Source organism: Hipposideros armiger, unplaced genomic scaffold (assembly GCF_001890085.2).
Source record: "Hipposideros armiger isolate ML-2016 unplaced genomic scaffold, ASM189008v1 scaffold_173, whole genome shotgun sequence".
NCBI classification, from domain to species: domain Eukaryota; kingdom Metazoa; phylum Chordata; class Mammalia; order Chiroptera; family Hipposideridae; genus Hipposideros; species Hipposideros armiger.
Window position 1 is genome coordinate 680,047 of NW_017731523.1, and position 24,183 is coordinate 704,229.

Consider the following 24,183-nt stretch of genomic DNA (forward strand, 5'->3'; position numbering starts at 1 on the left):
CTTTCCCATGTTGAAAATCCTCACTTCTTTCTGAAAAAGTTTCCATTTTCCTTACCATCCTGCTCACCTCCCTTGCGTATCTCTAGACTGTCATTGTCCCTTTTAAAACTGTGAAGGTCGGAACTGCACACAATTTAACAAATGTGATATGTGCTATGATGTATACTATTTTTTAAGGCTTTCTAAAAGTCACAATAGCCTTGTAGCAGTCATAGTGCAGTGCTGGGTTCCTGTTCAGCTTCCAGCTGAGTACAAATATAGATTTTTTTTTTAAACCAACTGTTTTCAAGCCAGGTTTCCCTATCCTATATTTCCTCCAGTTAAATATTTTAAACATCAAATGCGTGGCTATTTTTAATGGCACTTACTTGCATGCTAGTGGGAACATCCATTGAAAACATCGCCATTCTTGAAGCAGGACAGCCGGGCTGTTAAGGGTGGAAGCCTCACAATTAGGGCGACACACCTGGCTTCAGCTTTTCTGAGGCGAGTGACCTTGGGATAGCCTCTTTGCTCTCTTTAAACTTATTTGTAAAATAGACATAATAATAGACCTAAGTCATAGTTGTTGGTTTGTTTTTGTTTTTGGTTTTGGTTTTATTTTCAGGATTAAAAGAAATAATACATCTTAAGCCTTTATAACAGTGCTAGATAAAGGCTAACTCTCCTGCCCCTTCTCCCTCTCCTCATCCTCACCAGCAGCAGCAGCATTAGCTATTCCATTGTGTAATTTGCAGGTTTGGCGAGTGGCCTATGTCCCCATCTAAGTCTTATTAGTTAAAAATAATAGAGTTGCATTTTCATTGCTTAGTTATTTTAATTATCCTAACTCTCTCTGATACTAAATCACTGGGGGTTTTATTCTGTAATTCCCCATATGTGGTCTTCAGGAAAGTATGGCTTTTTTTTTTTTAACATAAAGATTTGATTAAAAAAAAATAAGCAGTTTTGAAATGGCAAAGTAAACTGGGATAGATAATCGTATATCCTAGCCTTCAAAACTTGAAGAGTCTGCCAGACCTGGATTTAAATTCTCTTTCTATCACTTCATACATTTATATCCTTGGGCTGGTATTCAACCTCTTCAAGCCTCAGTTGTCTCATCTGTCAAGTGGGAGTGTTTTGAGGGTTAAATGAAGTCATCTAAGTATAATGGGAAAACAAATGGTTGCTACTTATAAACAAAACTACCTTCTTCAATAAACGAAAGGCACTAGGTGCTGCTGATTCCTTGAATGATGAATGTCTTTGCATAATGCAGGGATGGAAAAATTAACGCTCCCAACATAATCCAGTAGGGAAAGCCTGGAGAAGATCGGAAGACGTTATGACTCTTTCCCATGATTTTTTTATTTCAGTGGACTTTATTAAACCTATGATGGCTTAGTATATTATACAAACAATGGGTGGAAGGGCAATTTCACATCTGGTGGTTCAGTAGTGATGCACGGTAGTGATGGGAGACAGGAAAAGCCAGGATTATGCAAACCCCTACAATTCACAGACATCAGCATTGGTTTTGGATTTCCATAGAACAAGGAATTGTAGGGGTTTGTAAAAATTTTGCTAGTTCTTTTCCTGCTGTGGGAAGCCACCAGCTGACATCTGGGCTGCACATAGAAAACATGAAGTGGTTACTATAGTAATTAGTTGACAAATGATAAGTATTATTATGATGTATTAATTATTAACCTTATATATCACTCATTTGAAAAAATCAATCTTTGGAATTTTGGCATTTTCTTTTATTGCTTAGAAGCCTTTCAGATACCAGGGGTTGCACCGTTTATAAATGGCCAGAATATTTACTGCATAAACAAGTTTCATGAAATTATAAAACCACTGGGCTTCCTACAGTGGTATTGACCCAGATCTCATGCATAAATTCAGTGTACTCACTCTATGGCTGCCATCTTTCTCTGTCAAGGAAGCCACCAAATCTTATGACATTCAGGTTATGAAATTTTATGATGATCTTGACTTTTCTCCCATTTTCTTGCTATATACAATGTGTTGCCAAGGTTCTAGAGCTATAATGTTTCTTCGACTTATCTGTTTATTCCAGCCATGCTGCCATTAGCCTGATTCAGCTGGCTTGGCTCTCTGTTGAGCTGTCTTAGCAGTGGAGCCCTTGCCTTCTGGGCTCCTGCTCCCATCTTATCAACCTTACATACTTTGTCAAATAAATTTCAGCAAAGCTTGACTTTAGTGATCAATTACTTCAATCCTCTTTTTCAAAACTATTAAAGAATTCCCCATTTTCTATCATCTCTATAAAATGTACATTTTCCCTACATTATAACCTCCCTTCTCTCTCTGCCTCTGTCTCTCTGTTTCTCTCTCACAGGTAAATGCGTGGCTTAAGATTCTTTTCAGGGATTTCTGAGTTAAGATCTGAAAAAACTTCAAAGAGGAACTTCAGATGGAAACTGCTTAGACCATGGGGGAAAAGCAAGCAGAGGAAGGTCCTGAGTGATCAGCCAGGAGGAGGTTTTGAAAAGCACCCAGCCTTCCCGAAACTTCCAGCTAGAATGGTACCCAAAAGTCCCAAGAGGACAACTGCTACCCTTTTCTTCAGTTTTTCCAGAGAAGTAAACTCTCTTGAGAATTTGTTCTAGTTGATTTGCTGCTGTATTTAGGTTTCTTTATCATAGCTGTTCTTGGTAATTTGCACAGCAACTTTCATGGGAAGGGCCTTTAAATAGACCTGATAATGCCTCTCTGAGGTAGGCAAACACAAAGTATCATTATCCCCATTTAACAGATGAAAGAATAGAGGAAAAAGGGGTTGGGCATCTCTTCCAGTGCCTCAGGATGGGTTTTATTTCCTCCATTTCACAGACAAAATATCCCTAGGGCTTTTCCATACAACCCTCCAGTGATTCTCAGATTTAGCTGAAAATGCCTTCACTCCCTGTCTTCTGGCAATGGAGCCACGCCTTTTCCTCCCATTTTGAGTCTCCTGTTGTGACTAAAGGGTGATCAGTTATATACACTATTTAGTTTTTCTAAAATGGAAGTAAATTTAAGATTTTTTTGAATCATATTATAAAAACAATGCATGTTCACTGAGAAAAAATCTGACTATATTTTAAAGCAATATAGTAGGTGCTCAATAAATGCTCCTTGTATGGATGAAGAAATGATGAAGAAAAAAATGAGTGAAAAGAGTCAAAGTCACTAGTAATCCCTCTATCCAGGAATACATCATGATAGAGTCTTTATCATCCTTCTTTTTTATCATCTGCTTTAAGGTCCAATCAATGAGTATGGCAGTGGGAGTGTCAGAAGGCAAAGGGAACGAGGAAAAGACACATTTCTGAACTGCAAGGTGGAAGAGTCAGAGGTTAATATAGTGGGGAACAGTCTTATTAACCCCAAAATCTAACCTGCTACCTTACTTTGCCCTGCCCCAAACCCCTCTGTCTTTTATGCCTACTTGAGCATGCCCAAATAATCAGTCTTGCTATTGTCACACTGTCCCATCCATTATTTGTATTCAAGATCTCTGGTTTTCTCTTTGTTCTTCAGGGTCAGTATTGTCTCATGGAATGGGAGCTTCCCATGACAGGGAAGTTTACCAAATTTCAGTTATTAGTACGATATAGGACCTGCATGATATTTGCCATATCTACATACTATGTTATTTACTTAATATTTCATAAAACTGCTCACTGAAAATAATGCTTAATCCTAGTCTACCCTAGTGTTTCCCAATGCTGACTGCCCTTCAGGGTCACCTGGGAGAGCTTTTATAAGATATATCTAGGATGAGGGCACCTCTCAGAGGTTCCGATCTAATGATCTACGGTGAGACCCATTACTCATGTTTTTTAAAGTTTTCGGTGTGATGCTCATGTGCAGTAGTGTTGAGAATCACGGTTCTAACCACTTATATTTACGGATTATACATGTTACCTATAGCAATATAGTAAAATATAATAATACCTAACCTATTAAAGTAAATTTAAAAATGGTGTCTCATGTACTCTCTGAAATTGTCTCACATACTATCAGTAGTAGGTAAGCTATCGTTGAGGACACACTGTAGTAAATGGAAGAAACCAAGACTTTAAAATCTGAACCTCTGAACACCTAGCTACATTCCAACTCTGCCACTTACATGTTTGACTCGGAGAAGATCAGCATCTTTACTGACTGTAGCTTTGCACTTGGCCATTGTAATTAGCCACCTTCCCAACCTTTCCTTCCCTCCTCACCCCAGCCCTTGTAGCACACGAGGGGTTTCCACAATCCTTCCCTGACATGCACTAATCTCAGAATGCTAGTGTGTCCTCCAGCACGCAGGGAGCCTGTAGGATGGCTAACGATGGCAGAGGCAGAAGTGACAAAAAAGCCTTAAGGTCTTCATCAGAACCCATGAAATGCAGGCCTCCCCGGGACTGAGCGTAAGTCTCAAGGGCCAGACGGGTTTATCTTTATATTGTCCATATCTCTTCACACTCCATTCTTGGTCCTTTGCTTCATGAGAGACCATGGCTTCCAGCCAACTTTATACTCACAGCATTTTCCTTCTTCCCCACCTCCCTGCTAAAGCTTCCTTTAGTAACTAGGAGCAGTTGAATATCTTCTTTGCTTGATTACCTATATAATCCCTAATTCTAATACCTCGTGCTTAGTGCTTTTCTTCTGAAGAGCATAAATTGCGATGGAAATAACATCTCATTAATCCTCCCCACATCCCTGGGAGGAAGTTGTGTGGCAAGTATTACCTCTCAGACTAATCCTCCTTCCTGCAAGTGGGACGCAGGGTCTCACTGCTCAGTAGCACGTGTGCTTGCCACTGAAGGAGCTGGTGGCACAAGCAGTGTCTGTGTGATAGGAGCAAGCTCCCCTGGTTCCAGAGAGAAGTGGCCCTATGCAACCTGTCACCAAGAAGCCACTCAGGCTCTGGGAAGCCTAGTGACAAAAGGAGATACAGCATCACTCTCATGCTGGTGATGAACTCACAAGAAATGCCTGCATTAAAGCTCCAAATAAAGCCCAATGATTACATGATGCTGCCTCCTAAGAGCCAATCTAATTCTTGAGACTCCTCTCTCTTTCCCATCTGGCCAGCCTTTTGAAGAGATGGGTGACTTCCTGACCTGAGGAAACTTAGTATCTGCTGCACAAGACAAAATACAGAAAGACACGAGAATACAGAAGAATGTTGAAAACTCAAGCTTAGGCTGTAACATATCTGGCTAAAATTACTTGTCTCTGAGTATCTGGGCTATAACAATGAAAACTAAAATTGTAACAAAATCCCATGTCAAAGAAAGAAGTTCAGCCATTTAGGATGATGCTGACGCCGACCACGGCCAGACCCCACCTGATGATAATCTAGAGCCCGATTTTATCCATGACTCTTAACTCCAGGGAGAGGTTTCTGGTGGGGAAACGAGGAAGCTTGTTCTGAGGAACTGGAGGCAGCCTCCTGCCAAGCAGGCTGTTTCCAGTTGGAGAGTCACTGCAGGAGTGGCCATGCAGGGAGACAGTGAGAAAAGTTAGTTAGTAACTGAATATATTACTCCAGGCTTCTCTTGGAATATTCATGGCAACAAATAGCTGCCCATCTTCAAAGAGGGGGATTTCAGTTGACAGCTTCTAAATGGGTCGGGATTTATTTTTAGGGGAAGAGTAATTCTATGAAATCATCCTGGGGGTTAAGAGAAATGAAGAAGGTTACCCGTAGTTGGGGACAGCTAAGCAATGAGGGGCTGAGGCAGGCATGGGTGTGCGTGTGTGTGTGTGTGTGTGTGTGTGTGTGTGTGTGTGTGTGTGTGTGTGTATGTGTGTGTGCTGTGGAGACAATGAGGTGTGGCTTGTGGGATCCAGCTTAGGGACACCCTGCTGCTGTGGGTGAAATAGGAATCTCTTATCTTCCTCCTCTTTTCCTCTCCCTCCCAGTGGGGAGCTGGTTCTTTCTCTTCTTTGCTGCTTCACCGACTCTGGAGGGGCTAAGTGCTAAAGTAAACCTTAGCTTCAGGGCTCTGCAGGGTCTAGGCTAGGAAGACCTCCAATGTGCCCCCACTCCCACCCCAGAAAGAGCACTTGCAGAAGTTTCCAAGACCCACCCAGTCAGCCAATCCATGACAATATCCTTTTCCATCATCTGATCTTTGATAGGCAGAAAAAAAATTATTCTGGGAAAATATACCAACATTCTCTGAAGCTGAATTGTGCACACTATTACCGTGGGGCCTGAATTATTCTGAAACTTCTTCAGTGCACTAGGTACCCAAATTTCACCATCAGGAAAACAATGTCTAGAGCCTGGTAATTCCAATAACTTTCCCTATGATTCATTGCTCTTTTTATCATGGCGGTTAATCAGGTTTCTTTTAATTTTGCAACGAATTTGCTTCAACCTTCTTTCTTAGTAAGTTACTATCAGTAATTTCTCCCACCTTCTATAAAGATGTAGAAAATTGGAAAATAAGCAATTATTTGTTTAGTCCCATGATTTTGAAAGTGGTTTCAAAACCACCAGTAGGATAGCCTCCTGGGATATTGCTAAATATGCAGGTTCCTGGGACCACATTCCAGGTAAATTTATTTAGAATCTCTGGGGAAGGGCGGGGGGTATATATTTTATTTTAAAATCTCTATGGTTGATTATTAAGAGAATTACTGAGTTAGGCAAGATTTTCTGAGACCAGGGAAAGAGAACCTGCTTTTTTTTTTTTTTTTCCTTCTGGCTTTGTGTTACTGGAAGAGCTATTAATATATTGCTGATCTGGATAATTGCTCAACTACCTATATAACTTTGCCTGTAAAAATCTAGTTGAAAAGTAACATTTCAATTAGTTTCCTTAACCTGTTTTCTAATTCCTTGTGTGCTATTCTTGGCTCTTGTTGTGAACTAACTGAATTTTGTCTCCCTCAAATTCATATGTTGAAACCCTAACCCCCAATGTGATGTATTTGGAAACAGGGTCATTAGGAGAGTAATTAAGGTTAAATGAGGTGATAAGGGTGGGGCCCTAATTTTATAGGACTGGTGTCCTTATCAGAGGAAGAGACACCAGATCTCTCTCTCCCTGTGCACACAGAGGAATGGCCTATGAAAACACTGGGAGAAGGCGACTGCAAGCCAGGAAGAATGGCATCACCAGAAAACAACCCTGCTGGCACTTTGATCTTGGACTTCCAGCCTCCAGACACATTTCTGTTGTTTAAGCCACCCAGGATGTGTTATTCTGTTATGGCAGCTCAAACAGACTAATATAGCTCTCCTTAACAGGACTGTCCAGTCAACAAGAACATAGGGCAGAAAAAGGCACTCACTTTTGGGAATTGACACTTGAGAATGAGCCTTCTATGGTAAAACTTGCATGACTTCTTTGAGAAAGGAGCTTCCTACTTTTCTCCACACAACAGCTACACTTTTCAGCAGCCCCGTGTCTGGAGAATTTGTAATATGCAGAGGCAGGCTCCTGATCCACTCCACTGTTAGGTGCTCAGCTACTGTGCAGGAGCAGTAAATGTTAATAGATAACAGCGTTCCAGTGGAGGAAGGGCAGTAAGGAGGGGTAAGAACAGATACAAACAATGGCGAGAAGTGTTCTGCGCGAGCTTTCGTGGCAGACTCTAATTAGTGTCTATGAATCCATGGCTATGACGTTCTTTGTGCTTTTAGACATTTTCAATGTGTCTTATGCTCTGAGACCCTAAAGTTCCCTTGCCATAAACAAATGTAAAGCATTCTCCAGAAACATGTTTCTGAGGTGTGATTATTCTTTCTAGGTCAAAATCACTCTTGTTTTCTGGAACTTGGGCTCTCAGTTTGACTAGGCTGATGGAAGGCTGGAGGGGCTTCTGCCTATACAGGGGGTACCCCTTCCTTGGAATGAATTTTTACTTAGACGACTTGCTGCTGGTTTACTTGGCTGCTTCCTAACTCTGGAGAAAATGCAAACCTTTAATTTATTTGAGTGCATGAGAATGGTGTTTAAATATTCCAGCTTTGCTTTGCTTGCTTTCTCTCTTTCCAAATTTCGAATATAAGAATGTCTGAATGACCATTGAAGTTTTTTAGGCCTCCATGGGCTCTGAAGTGACTGACTATAATGAGGTACCTTCTCTGTGTGACCCAGACTTCTGCTGATGGAAGATGCCTGCCTTCTACATACACGAGACTAATTTAGAGAGGTTATCTGCTTTCTTTGGATCTGTTGGTAGTGTATACTAAAAACTATAAAATTATCACATACTTTTAATAACATTTTGACCCCTTGAACATCCAGAAAAGAAATCCACATTAAAATGTCTACCATTTTGCATTCAGATCTACCATGGTGGCCAGGGGGTCATCTTTGTTATGTAACAGAAAAGTAAATCTTTTCACAGAAAGCAAGAATGTAATTATCCAAAGAGATTCACATAAAAAAAGTAGAAATTGTTCCATCCAGAAGCATGAACAGTAAGCTTACCAAATGATTTGCTAAACATTTTTCCATAGACACACACTCAAGTTAGTGAAGTAACAGTACTTAATTTACCAAGAGTAGTAAAAGTAATTTCTTACCAAGAGCTGTAGATACTTTTTTTGTCCCTAAGAAAAATTGCAAGGAGACTGTAACAAAAGGAGATGAAACCGGATGAGTTATTCTGATGATGAATTTAGCTTTTCCACGTCAGAAACTGGCTGGCGATATATGTAGTGAAGCCCTCAGGAGACTCTCAGCCATGACTGAAAATCCTGGTCAGGGCTGTTTCCTGCTGATCCCCCATAAAGAAGGCTTTGCATTCTCTTTCAACTGGGAGTGCCTGCTTTTCAGGTTTGTTTTCTTTTGTCATATTCTTCTTCTTCTGCAGTGGTTCTTATGAGTTATCTCTGTCTTGGCAGTCAAAGAATCTTACCTCATCTCCCTAACATAATTGTTGTATAAACATCGTTTGAATAAAAATTCCTTATGTGCCTTTAAGAAAATTTAAGTGAATAACTTGAGTAATGAATATTTTTTTCTTTGAGTAAAAGATTTGTTGAACAAAGTCCAGACTATCTGAGAAATATAATGTCTAAGTTAACATAAAGCCTAAATAATCACATGAAAAAGAAACAACACCAAACTCAACCACAGATATTTTCCTCTGCTCCACCAAACACCAAGATTTTTAATAATAGACATGTGTCATATGAAAGTATCTAATGTTCCACTGTACATCTGTATGTATTTTCTTTTCATTTTGTCCAATAGAACCCCCAATTCCTGCAGAAGGTGGCCCCAGCTGTGATCTAGGAATGATCTAGGAACTATAAGAAGCCCTACTAAAAATGCTTGAAAGACTCTCACAAGTCAGTCAGTAAGACAAAGACAAAAAAACTAAAAATAAGTCAAAGGATTTGAATAGACATTTTTCCAAAACAAAAGAAATACACACACACACACACACACACACACACGCATGCACACACAGTGCCAAAAAAAATGTATACACATTTTAAGAAAGGAAAAAATTGGATTAAAATTGCAATACTCAATGTATACTGGTAACAAAAGATGAATACAATTCACGTTTGACTTCTGCAATTACAAGAGGTGCTCAAAGTGGTTACCATCAGCGTAATTTTAATACAGTTTTTTCCTTTCTTAAAATGCAGAGGGTGCCAAAAAAATGTATACAAGTGGATACTTTGGTCAATGTGGCTCAAGCAGTAGTTCACCATAATCAGAAGTGTCTGGACGCTGATGGTAACCACTTTGAGCACCTCTTGTAATTGCAGAAGTCAAACATGACTTGTATTCATCTTTGTTATCGGTATATATTATTACCATTTTAATAGTTTTTTCCTTTCTTAAAATGTGTATACATTTTTGGCAATATATATATATATATATATATATATATATATATATATATATATTACACACACGCACGCACACACAAACACACACAAGTGGGCAATAAGAGCATGAAAAGATACACAACATCATTAGCTATTAGTGAAATGCAAACCACAATGAGCTAGCACTTCATACCCATTAGGATGGTTATGATAATAAGTGTTGGTGAGGATGTGAAAAAATCAGAACCTTTATACACTGAGAGTGACAGTGCAATATACTCCAACTGCTTTGGAAAACAATCTGACAGTTCCTCAAAAGGTTAAACATTTGTTCAATGCCAACTGAATGCCACGTGGCCCAGCAATTCCACTGTTAGGTATATACCCAAGAGAAATGAAAACACATGCCCACACAAAAACTTGTACATGAATGTTCATAGCAGCATTATTCATAATAGCAAAAAGTGGAAACAACCCAAATGTTCATCAACTGATAAATAAAATATGGTATATATCCATACAATGGAATACTATTAAGCCATAAAATGGAATGAAGTACTACACGCTACCACGTGGATGGACTTTGAAAACATTATGCTACGTGAAAGAAGCCTGTCAAAAAGACCACAGATTGTATGACTCCATTTATACGAAATGTCCAGGACAAGCAAATCTATGGACCTATGGAGACAGAAAGCAGATCAGTGGTTGCCTAAGGCTGTGGGGTTTGGAGAAGGAATGGATGCTGATTACTAACAGGTATGGGGTCTTTTGGGAGGGTGATAAAAATAAAATTAATTGTGGTGATGGCTGCACAACTCTGTGAATATACTATAAACCATTGGATTATGCATTTTAGATGGGTGAATTGAATGGTATGTAAATTACATCTCAATAAAGCTGTTTAATGTAAATCCACCATGCTTTTTTTCTATCTCTTCTAATTGCTGACATGGATAGATCAAGAGGCTTGAACAGACCCCATCATTGGTCTAAGCTCTGTAGTTCACTTAGTGAAGGGTAAAACGGACACTCAGCAGGAATACCGTTACTTGAGACTCAGCAGCACTTGAGACTCAGGCTGTGAGAACTCAGCTCTAGAATGAACTTAGTGCGTGGAGTAAGGAGTCCTAACAAGTGAACAGACAGGCAGCTTAGCTATAAATAGAACTATTCCTATAAAGATAAAAGCTATCGATTATTAAGTATTCACAGCCAGGCACGATGTTAAGTGTTGTACATATGTTCTTCCAACATTCAGAATTGTCCCAATGAGGAAGGTATTATTAAATACATGTTATAGATAAGCAATCTGAAAACAGGTTAAGTAAATTACCCAACGAGAGCCAGCTTGTAAGTGGTCAAGGTGGGATTTGACCCACATCTGTCTGACTTTAGGTCTTAATTACTATGCAATAGAGTGGTTTAAGATATTTGCATCACATAACCTTTTTATTTGAGCCTCCTATTATGCCATATTCTCTCTCTCATTCACATCTGTCTTTATCTCTATCTCTGTATATCCTATCTTTACTGTGTAGTTCCTTCTGACAAATGCCATTTTGGACGGAACACTTGTAAAAACCTTAAAACAGGGAGAGTACAGGAATTGCCACTGACAGTAGTGGTATGTTGTCATAGTAACCAATCCACCAAATTGGTCTGTGCTATGAGGCACATACTTCTGCCACTATAATACACCCCTATTGGCTGGGATCCCTCACAGTATCAGTGAACCCCTGTTAACGCAGATGAGGAACAAAGTGCTGAGGTCCTACTGTGCATCCTTAAAGCATTCAAGTTTTTGCTTCCAAGTTTCCCTCTTGGACTCACAGATTTTACATTCCCTCTTCTCATCCTTCCCACTGGCCCAGGATGTTCTGGTGTGATGGGTTTTGCTAAATAAAGCCAGGGCCAGACCCTGGTCTGCTGCTTTGTTCTAGGATTTACAAATAGAACTATTTTCGTTTCGATGAAAAATGGACCCTCCCAACTCAATAATTCCTCACTCAGTTCTAGGCTGTGTGAATCGCTGACTATCCTGCCTCCACCCCCACATACAAAATAGACCTCTGGCTGATAAAAATACATTTCAGAAGTCACTGTACAGAAAATGTAAAGCTGGCACCCAACAATATGCACGTGGACTGTGGATAAACACACACACACACACACACACACACACACACACACACACACACGGGGTCATCTTTGTTATGTAACAGAAAAGTAAATCTTTTCACAGAAAGCAAGANAAAAAAGTAGAAATTGTTCCATCCAGAAGCATGAACAGTAAGCTTACCAAATGATTTGCTAAACATTTTTCCATAGACACACACTCAAGTTAGTGAAGTAACAGTACTTAATTTACCAAGAGTAGTAAAAGTAATTTCTTACCAAGAGCTGTAGATACTTTTTTTGTCCCTAAGAAAAATTGCAAGGAGACTGTCACAAAAGGAGATGAAACCGGATGAGTTATTCTGATGATGAATTTAGCTTTTCCACGTCAGAAACTGGCTGGCGATATATGTAGTGAAGCCCTCAGGAGACTCTCAGCCATGACTGAAAATCCTGGTCAGGGCTGTTTCCTGCTGATCCCCCATAAAGAAGGCTTTGCATTCTCTTTCAACTGGGAGTGCCTGCTTTTCAGGTTTGTTTTCTTTTGTCATATTCTTCTTCTTCTGCAGTGGTTCTTATGAGTTATCTCTGTCTTGGCAGTCAAAGAATCTTACCTCATCTCCCTAACATAATTGTTGTATAAACATCGTTTGAATAAAAATTCCTTATGTGCCTTTAAGAAAATTTAAGTGAATAACTTGAGTAATGAATATTTTTTTCTTTGAGTAAAAGATTTGTTGAACAAAGTCCAGACTATCTGAGAAATATAATGTCTAAGTTAACATAAAGCCTAAATAATCACATGAAAAAGAAACAACACCAAACTCAACCACAGATATTTTCCTCTGCTCCACCAAACACCAAGATTTTTAATAATAGACATGTGTCATATGAAAGTATCTAATGTTCCACTGTACATCTGTATGTATTTTCTTTTCATTTTGTCCAATAGAACCCCCAATTCCTGCAGAAGGTGGCCCCAGCTGTGATCTAGGAATGATCTAGGAACTATAAGAAGCCCTACTAAAAATGCTTGAAAGACTCTCACAAGTCAGTCAGTAAGACAAAGACAAAAAAACTAAAAATAAGTCAAAGGATTTGAATAGACATTTTTCCAAAACAAAAGAAATACACACACACACACACACACACACACACGCATGCACACACAGTGCCAAAAAAAATGTATACACATTTTAAGAAAGGAAAAAATTGGATTAAAATTGCAATACTCAATGTATACTGGTAACAAAAGATGAATACAATTCACGTTTGACTTCTGCAATTACAAGAGGTGCTCAAAGTGGTTACCATCAGCGTAATTTTAATACAGTTTTTTCCTTTCTTAAAATGCAGAGGGTGCCAAAAAAATGTATACAAGTGGATACTTTGGTCAATGTGGCTCAAGCAGTAGTTCACCATAATCAGAAGTGTCTGGACGCTGATGGTAACCACTTTGAGCACCTCTTGTAATTGCAGAAGTCAAACATGACTTGTATTCATCTTTGTTATCGGTATATATTATTACCATTTTAATAGTTTTTTCCTTTCTTAAAATGTGTATACATTTTTGGCAATATATATATATATATATATATATATATATATATATATATATATTACACACACGCACGCACACACAAACACACACAAGTGGGCAATAAGAGCATGAAAAGATACACAACATCATTAGCTATTAGTGAAATGCAAACCACAATGAGCTAGCACTTCATACCCATTAGGATGGTTATGATAATAAGTGTTGGTGAGGATGTGAAAAAATCAGAACCTTTATACACTGAGAGTGACAGTGCAATATACTCCAACTGCTTTGGAAAACAATCTGACAGTTCCTCAAAAGGTTAAACATTTGTTCAATGCCAACTGAATGCCACGTGGCCCAGCAATTCCACTGTTAGGTATATACCCAAGAGAAATGAAAACACATGCCCACACAAAAACTTGTACATGAATGTTCATAGCAGCATTATTCATAATAGCAAAAAGTGGAAACAACCCAAATGTTCATCAACTGATAAATAAAATATGGTATATATCCATACAATGGAATACTATTAAGCCATAAAATGGAATGAAGTACTACACGCTACCACGTGGATGGACTTTGAAAACATTATGCTACGTGAAAGAAGCCTGTCAAAAAGACCACAGATTGTATGACTCCATTTATACGAAATGTCCAGGACAAGCAAATCTATGGACCTATGGAGACAGAAAGCAGATCAGTGGTTGCCTAAGGCTGTGGGGTTTGGAGAAGGAATGGATGCTGATTACTAACAGGTATGGGGTCTTTTGGGAGGGTGATAAAAATAAAATTAATTGTGGTGATGGCTGCACAACTCTGTGAATATACTATAAACCATTGGATTATGCATTTTAGATGGGTGAATTGAATGGTATGTAAATTACATCTCAATAAAGCTGTTTAATGTAAATCCACCATGCTTTTTTTCTATCTCTTCTAATTGCTGACATGGATAGATCAAGAGGCTTGAACAGACCCCATCATTGGTCTAAGCTCTGTAGTTCACTTAGTGAAGGGTAAAACGGACACTCAGCAGGAATACCGTTACTTGAGACTCAGCAGCACTTGAGACTCAGGCTGTGAGAACTCAGCTCTAGAATGAACTTAGTGCGTGGAGTAAGGAGTCCTAACAAGTGAACAGACAGGCAGCTTAGCTATAAATAGAACTATTCCTATAAAGATAAAAGCTATCGATTATTAAGTATTCACAGCCAGGCACGATGTTAAGTGTTGTACATATGTTCTTCCAACATTCAGAATTGTCCCAATGAGGAAGGTATTATTAAATACATGTTATAGATAAGCAATCTGAAAACAGGTTAAGTAAATTACCCAACGAGAGCCAGCTTGTAAGTGGTCAAGGTGGGATTTGACCCACATCTGTCTGACTTTAGGTCTTAATTACTATGCAATAGAGTGGTTTAAGATATTTGCATCACATAACCTTTTTATTTGAGCCTCCTATTATGCCATATTCTCTCTCTCATTCACATCTGTCTTTATCTCTATCTCTGTATATCCTATCTTTACTGTGTAGTTCCTTCTGACAAATGCCATTTTGGACGGAACACTTGTAAAAACCTTAAAACAGGGAGAGTACAGGAATTGCCACTGACAGTAGTGGTATGTTGTCATAGTAACCAATCCACCAAATTGGTCTGTGCTATGAGGCACATACTTCTGCCACTATAATACACCCCTATTGGCTGGGATCCCTCACAGTATCAGTGAACCCCTGTTAACGCAGATGAGGAACAAAGTGCTGAGGTCCTACTGTGCATCCTTAAAGCATTCAAGTTTTTGCTTCCAAGTTTCCCTCTTGGACTCACAGATTTTACATTCCCTCTTCTCATCCTTCCCACTGGCCCAGGATGTTCTGGTGTGATGGGTTTTGCTAAATAAAGCCAGGGCCAGACCCTGGTCTGCTGCTTTGTTCTAGGATTTACAAATAGAACTATTTTCGTTTCGATGAAAAATGGACCCTCCCAACTCAATAATTCCTCACTCAGTTCTAGGCTGTGTGAATCGCTGACTATCCTGCCTCCACCCCCACATACAAAATAGACCTCTGGCTGATAAAAATACATTTCAGAAGTCACTGTACAGAAAATGTAAAGCTGGCACCCAACAATATGCACGTGGACTGTGGATAAACACACACACACACACACACACACACACACACACACACACACACCACCTATCCACGTTTTTCAACAACAGCCCTACATTTTCAGGGACTCTTTCTCTCTAGCACTGGTGCTTTCTCTCTTCCTCCTCCTCTCCATTTCACTGGCCTCGCCTGCCTTCAGAGGCACCTGAAGGCACATAAGGCAGAGAAGTGAAACCGACTGTAATTCTTCAGTTCACTTCTCTGCAGCCTCCATACGGTGGCCCAGCTGAGCTGAGGAAGTTCAGAGTCCCTGCGCAGGTGCAGTGTACCAGCCCGCTCGCAGGCGTACTGGGAGTAGACAGCCAGGCATATGTATGTGAGAGGCTCTGGGAGCAGCAGAAAACGGAGCCTCTGAGCTTGAGTTTATGAGATAAAAAAGAAGAGGTGCTCCTCTCTATGAAAGGAAGAATTGAAAGACTTTTACAGCTAAATAGGCCATCATTTTCCCTTTGCAGAGTTAAATAAAAATTGCTGAGAGCAACCAGAAATTTTAATTTTCCCACTTCCTTTTTGATGCCCTTGTGTTCACCTTTGGGTCGGTCCAACTTCATTCTTCTGGTTTTAAAAGTCTCTGGCGAACTCTGTGCTGTCAGTGAAATCACAGATATGTTCAACAGTTTCCTTGACAGCCAAACATGTATTCAGGTATATTTTGCTTAATGTGTCTTTTTTAATAAATTCATTTTAAAGAGCATTTCTTTCTTTTTTTTTCTTTTTTAAGATTTTATTGGGGAATTGGGGAAGGAGAAGAACAGCCAAGTTGTTGTCGTTCAATCTTTGTTGTGGGCGGCACAGCAAGCTCAGCTCCAAGTCCAGTCGCCATCCAGCCTCCCTTCGGCAGCTCGCAGCCACTCAGCTCAAGGTGTTGTGTTCAATCTTAGTTGCGGGTAGGCATAGCCCACCATCCCATGTGGGAGTCGAGCTGGAAACTTTGTTGTTAGGAGCATGTGCTCTCACCAGCTGAACCATCCTGCCACATGTTGGCAGCTCAGTGGCAGCTCAGATTGGGCACAGCTCACTGGGCCATGAGGGAATCGAACCGACGACCCTGTTGCTCAGAGCTCGTGCTCTCAACCAACTGAGCCACTCGGCTGGCCCTTAAAAAGCATTTCTATTTATATAGTTTATTTTCATGATCTCAGCTGATCCTGACCAAAATGCCACCAAGTAGGACTACAATGATTAACCCATTATATTGATGTGGGACTCAGCTAAGGTGGAGCTAAAACACACAATTAGGTTTATGACTTCAAAGGCAGCAGTGTTTCCACCAGAGTATTACTAATTTTCTCAGTTCAAATAAAAAAACGCACTGATTTTTTTCCACCATGGAATTGACTCATGTAGTGGATAATCTATAGCAGAGCCTGCCATTTCTTCTAAGACGGGGACAACCCTTCCTGCCTAATCTCTAGCCATACATACTTTCTTCCAGTTCCTGGAAGGTACTAAATTTGGTTCTGTCTAGATCAGCGGTTCTCAACCTTCCTAATGCCACAACTCCTTAATACAGTTCCTCATGTTGTGGTGACCCCAACCTTAAAATTATTTTTGTTGCTACTCTATAACTGTCATTTTGCTCCTGTTATGAATCATAATGTAAATATCTTTTTTTTCCCCGATGGTCTTAGGCGACCCCTGTGAAAGGGTCTTTCGACCCCCAAAGGGGTCACGACCCACAGGTTGAGAACCGCTGGTCTAGATGCTCCTGCATGTACTGGTCTCTCAGCTTTTACTTTCCCCAATTGCATACCCCACCTTCCACCCAGACGCATTACTTGGATATCTCATCTTTCAAGGCTCATCTTAAACCTCTTCTGTAGAGAAAGTCTTCTTTGGCCACGTTGACAAGGTTACAGCACTCTTTTATATGCTCTCCCAGCACATGGCACTTTTCTAATCTATAGCATGTATTACCAGTCTGATTCATTTTTACTCTTTTTTCTTATACTGTAAACTACATGAAGCCAAGATTGTGTCTGTCTCGTTCAACTCTGTACCTCAGCACCTAGCAAAGAGCTTGGAGCATTATTATATATGTTCAGTCCAATTCTGGGGGATATTCCACAGCAGAACTTCTTGTTAGTGGTAACTGCAGTGCATCACACTGAGTTTCCATTGTGGGCCCGGTCACGGGCATGGGTTTAGAAAAGCTGCTCAAGGTTGTGAAGGTCCTATTGCTTCTCAGGCTGCTGCCAGCTCCAATTATATTAGGAATTAAGGTGATTTTACAAAGAATGCAGTAATATTTTCATCTCCTTTTGCTGACATAACAGGCTGTCCCCTTTGAACCCTGATTCTTCTGAAAATACTGTATTTAGCACAAGAACAAAGAATTTTGTGTAAAACATCTTGATTAACTCAAATTACAAATATATCATTGTTGTACTGAATCAAATTATAGGGGTGAAGGTACCAAAAGTGACATTTTTTCCTTGTGGAAACATTTTTTTTCTTTTGAGGACAATTTTTCTTTTTAATGGAACTCTATCTTTAACTCTGTAAATTATATAAGTTGGGTATGTAGTGATTTAAATGCTTCTAAATTTGTAATTATTTGTTTAACAAATATTGAACACCTACTCCTAAAGCTCTAGAATTTCCTTGTCCATCCTCTTCTACTGATATTTCTTTTTCTTCTTTTTTTTTCACATGACTTATCTCTTAATAATTTATTTGATTTCCCATATTCCCTTGCATTTTCCTTATTGCTTGTTTTTTTTCTCTTTTCACTTCCCTGTGATTTATTTTCTTTCTTCACATCACAAATATTTGCTATTTTCATTTCTTCACTATTGTAGGCTTTCTCTAGTACTTTTCTGTTTCTAATGTCGCAAATAGTTCTAACCCTATTTTCATTGATATTATTTGTGACTATATAAGCCATTTCGATGTTTACAGTAAAATGGACATATTTACTGTATCATCTATGTGACAACTGAGCGTCTTTTCCCTGGTTAACTCACTCCCCTGCCCCTATCATAATAGGGTTTATTTGTTTTGCTTTAAAGCTATCATAAGTAGTAATTCATGCATCATGAATTATCTTGGAAGTTAATGGAAAGGACATGATGATAAATATATTTTCTGAAATTCTAAATGAATGACAGAAGACATAAACATTTATGGCGTAACAGTTGTTAAAATGGTTTTCTTGAAACAAAATATAAACAGAATAAATCTCCAATTAGAGTAATCTTATTTTATGTTATTCAAATATACAGACATTTTGGTAATTCAGGCTGCTACCTGTTGTATTTATCACCTGTAAGTATCACTCATACGAATAGCTTTCTATTGTCCTCACAGAAAGAAGGCTGATACCACTCTAGTACTCCTGTACATAGAAATCTAGGTGGAAAAACCTCTTGGTTCGAATTCAAGCTTCAAGGCTTTGTTTTGGTTTGTCTTATTTTCACAGTCATTTTTTAATGGTTATACTGAAAGTTCTTATATTTATTGATGTATTTAAAATATACTGGCTCAGTCTGTTTTTTTTTTTCAGTAAGTTAATATCATGGGGACAAATTTCAATAACCCCGTTATTTAGGCCCTTAATCTGAGAACTAATAACTAAGTATGGTAGACCAGTAGGGAAGAATTTTGGCTTTCCTCTCACACTAAACTGCATCAGATCAATTGTATTTAAGACCTGTACCAATTCATATTGAACTCACATTTCTGGATCAAGGTCAGGCAATGAGTTAAGTGCTTTGATTACAAATATTCAGAGCAGTCACTGTGTGATGGGGGGAGATAAACACATAGGCCAAACCTACATGAGCATGAGTGCCCCTCTAGAGCTTACTTTGGAGGGGGCAGGGAGCTTTTATATATATTGTCCTCAATCCAGCTGCTTCAATCAGAGGTCAGGAGTGCTGACAACACATGCCCTTTGATCAAAGCAGCAAGAGATACAGGTTGGCATTTAGAAGAAGAATTGTTCACATGTTCATTTGTAGGCCTAGATTAGTTTGCTGCATATATGCACGTCAATCTCAGGAAGTAGTGGGTTAAATGTACCTAACTACTCTAATTTCCAACTGGAAATTATTAAAATACCATAGAAATAATATTTAACCCTCTTCTGATTAATGACCAATCTATGGTAGTTGATTCTATATCCAAGCATCTATATGCTTGAAAAAATGAGCAACTCATTCACTATTTTAATTAATCATTATTTACCTCCCTGGGATCATTATTTAATTCTTAATTCTTATTATGGAAAGTTGAAATTCTAATTTGGCATGGTAGAATTCTTTAGACTTGAATTCTTTCCAAGTCCAAAGAAAAAGATCAATGGGATACTTTCCACTAGAATAAGGACAAAATTTTGTGTCCATCTTGTTTATTGATGTCTCCCAAGTGTCAAGAACAAGGGTTGGCAAACTGTGACCCATGGAACAAATCCAACCTACCTTCTTTTCTTTATATGGCCTATACACACAGGATGGTTTTTACAGTCTTAAATGGTAGGAAAAAAAATCAAAAGAAGAATAATATCTTATGATGTGAAACTTCCATGAAATTTCAATGTCTACAAATAACATTTTATTGTTACAGAGCCATGCCCATTCATTTACACATTGTCCATGGCTGCTTTTGTGCTACAATGGAAGAGTGGAGTAGTTTCAACAGAGAACATGTAACTTCCCCCCACAAAAGCCTAAAATAATTACTACTTGGCCTTTTACAGAAAAAAAAAAAAAAAAGAAGCCAACTCCAGGCCTAGAAGGATACCTCTCCTAACTTTTTTTAAAGTCAGATACATTAATATTTAACCCTCACAAGTTTCTTTCCAAAAGGAAAGTCTTAAGTCTACATATAACTCTAAGAAAAATCACCAGATTATATCCTAGCATAGAAAGGCTCACAGCAAAAAGCAAAACACTGTGGATGAGAACACAGACCCAAGAGTCTGGGCTCAGACTTTAGCTCCACCACTTATTAGTTGTGCAACCATGGGTAAAATGCCTAACTTCTCTGTGCATCAGTCTTCCTATCTATAAAATGAGGCTAATGATGGTACCCACCACTTAGGGCTATTATGAGCATGAAGTTAATTAACATTTGTAACATGCTTGGAACATCACCTGGTATGAAGTAAAGTAAGATATTTTTTACTGCATTTTTATGTTAAGAAAATTGAGATATTTAGAAATTAACTAAAACAATGAGCAAACCTCAACATGTTCCTAAATATGGAAAAATAATATAAGCATGACTTAAAATTTGAACATGTCTACTTTTGTCAGTAAGCCTTTTAAGCCAATACAAAGAATTAATATCTACTCTAATTGCCTTCTGATTGTAGAATATAACAATTTGTCTCCCAAACCTGTGATATAATTTGTAATCAATGGTCCTGTTTCAGATAATAAACAAATTGTATTTTGAATGGTTGAGCAACTTCTGATACAAAATCTAACTGCCTAACAACTTCTAATCTGAGGATATCAAATTGGTATAAAGGGAAGTAACAATTTAGAGAATGCATGGATATAATTAGTTTGTTTTGTTAAGGTTATTATTCAGTTCTTAGAAAGAGAACCAATAGGAAATATTGTCTTGCATTTAAAGAAACACTTTCTGAACACCAAAGCTAGGAATCGACAGTGTGTGTTAGAAAATCTAACAGCTTTTTAATCATTGCAAGTTATTTTAGTGAATAGATAATTAGTATTCTTTATGTTGAAATAGATTTTTACATTAATTTACATGACATCTTTATGTTTTGTAGAAGGTGAAATCTTTATAAGGTCATCTTATATCGTTTATAAAATATAATATCTTAAAAGCTACACTTTAATATAGAACCGTACATGGGACTGTAACAGCTGGTGGTTAAATGTTTTAAAAATGTAATCATTTTCATGAATGCATTTCTGCTACAGGTGTTTTTCTGGTTCAGTGGACTTTTGTCATGTACAATAGTAATGTATATTCAGAAAGATATCGGTGAAGTGCAATGCTGAGGCTTTTTATTTAATAATCTTAATTCCTTCAACTTTCAATAAGCTTTTATTTAACTATTACATTGTGTGAGATGCAATGAAAATGTAGAAGAGAAATTAATTAATCCAGTCTAATTTGATTTATTTGAGACAATTACTAAATTATGCATTAAAATTTTAAAAATACAAATAAAAAAGAAACTTTCGGTGTTACTTAAGACAAACTTAGAGTATACGTCTTCTGATGTTTACTTCCTAATATTCCAAACATCGCAAGTCGTGTTACTTTATTAAACTAAATTTTCATGCTTTAGAAGTCTTTATTAATGACTTTTCCAGAAACTTTTCCAAGAACTTATATCTGAAGTTTTGTATTTCTTACAATTAAAAAAAAAGAACTAAGAAACAAGACTTCAAAATATTTTAATTTTTATCTACTCAAGTTCTGTTGTCTTAAATTAGATATGTATACATTTGAATATAAGATAATAAGCTTCTTATTTTTAATTTATTATCCTTAATGCTTAAATAAGGATAATAAAATAAAATATGACTCTGAGCATAAATGACATGCTCAGAAAAACTAAGCAACTAGAGCACAAATTAAAAATTAATTTGGGTATTTATAAAGTGTTTATGCTTGGGTTGCTTTATCTTTCTAGACTTAATAAATATTCAAAATTAATAATATTTACAAACATGTTTAAATTTGTTATATTAATAGACTTACTTTCTATAGATTTCATATATTCTTAGCAAGTAAATTCTCTTTGAAGTTATTCTATTTGCTTATATTTTGTTCTAATTCCAACAGACTGGTCAATTTTAATTTTCCAATTCCTTTTCTGAATTTGAGGAACTCTTTCATATCTAGACTTTAAGAACTACAGGTAGATAAAAGGTAATAAATACAATGCCTTTCCATTCAATTGTCTTCAATAAAAGTGATGCAATTGCAAAAACAATTGTTTAATACATTCATCTGTCTGTGAAACTACATGTAAGGCTGAAGGAATATTTTTATTTTATGCTGATGCTATATATAATAAATGGGACAATATAATGCTATTTATTACAACTTATAGCATTTTTGTCTACATTAAAGTTAAGAACTTGATTTTTCTTGCATTCTTTCTGTGAATTAAAATTAGAATAATGTCATTAGTCCCTAAAAATTAAAATGCTGTAGTTACCAATAATGCAACAAAATCTAAATTATGTTACTTTGAGATCAATAATAGGTTCACATAAACTATCTTCTGTATCTTCTGCTTTTTAAGAAAAATACAATTTCTTCCTATGCAGAAGTATCAGATTCTTGCAGTATCCATGACACTTGTAAGCATTCAGTGGTCAGACACCACTACATATCCTTCAAATGATGTGGCTCAGTGAAGCTAGAAGGTGTCGTCATGGAGCCAGGCAGCCTGGTATCTCAACCATCCACCAGGACAGAGCCAGCAGGCCCCAGCTGGTGTACCGAATCCAGACTAAGGTGGGAAAAGGATTTTGCATTTTGAAAGTCAACTCTCATAACATTGAACCCTAGAACATACTGATTAGATAAAAGTACATGGAGGGCTTCAGAAATTATTTATTGGATCAAATTTATAATGCTCATTTTCTCCAAATTACTCTTAGAACAAGATAAATATTAATTTTACTATCCTTCTGGGTTTCTGAATTTATACTAGATTGTATATATTTTTAAAAATGTGAGCAAATGTATGTTCAGGACTATAACTGTGTTGTCTGGACCTCGAATGTGTATGCTATATACTAAATTAATGATATGTACTAAATTAAGTATACTTGTAGGTCACTTAAAAGTTATAAAAGTTAAAATAACTGAATACTAATCGCCAGTGCCCATGGTGTGGTGACATTTGCCCATCACACTAAGCTTACTATTTTGATCTTTAGACAAATGAAAAACTCTTACAAAATAAAAATACATTCCACATTCTTGTTCTCACTTGGACTCCTGTGTTCACTATTCAAGCACACAGGGGTTTGAATTCTTGCTTGTAAAAGATGACAATATTCTTGCTGTCATCTTTTGATACCACAACTGATTAACTCATCTCTCACAAATATTAGAACAATCAACTTACAAGATTTCTAAGTTCGAGGTTTTCTATGCCTCCTGTGGGCCTCACCTGAACACTAGTACTGCCTAAACAACTGTAGAGAATATCTTCCATTTCTTAAAACTTCAGTTACCTAGGTCTGGTAGAAACATCATGATGGAAAAAAATAAACATTTGGTTCCATAAGGCTGCACAAAGTGTACCCCATCCTTTAGACATCCTTTTGAATGGGAAAATCCCATGATGGAATTTTAAACCATGCACCTTCTAATGTAACACTCTGGATTAGACTGAGGTATCCTGGCATCTGGAATCATGATGTTTTGTCATGAGACACTGAGAAGATACTGCTTTTCTAAAAGGAGAAAACAATCCTCTGCTAGGAATCATTAAAAAGGGTTTTAAAATTAGAGCCAATAAAATATGATTGTCAAGTCCTACACACACACACACACACACACACACACACACACACACACACACACACCTTTAAAAAAATCTCT

The 24,183-nt window shown here is 37.7% G+C and overlaps 1 protein-coding gene across 1 annotated transcript in view; it reads right to left on the reverse strand.

The window, feature by feature from the left end:
• KLHL14 (kelch like family member 14) overlaps positions 1-24,183 on the reverse strand; it is a 114,073-nt gene that overhangs the window by 84,242 nt on the left and 5,648 nt on the right. The gene's annotated exons all lie outside the window — the stretch shown is intronic.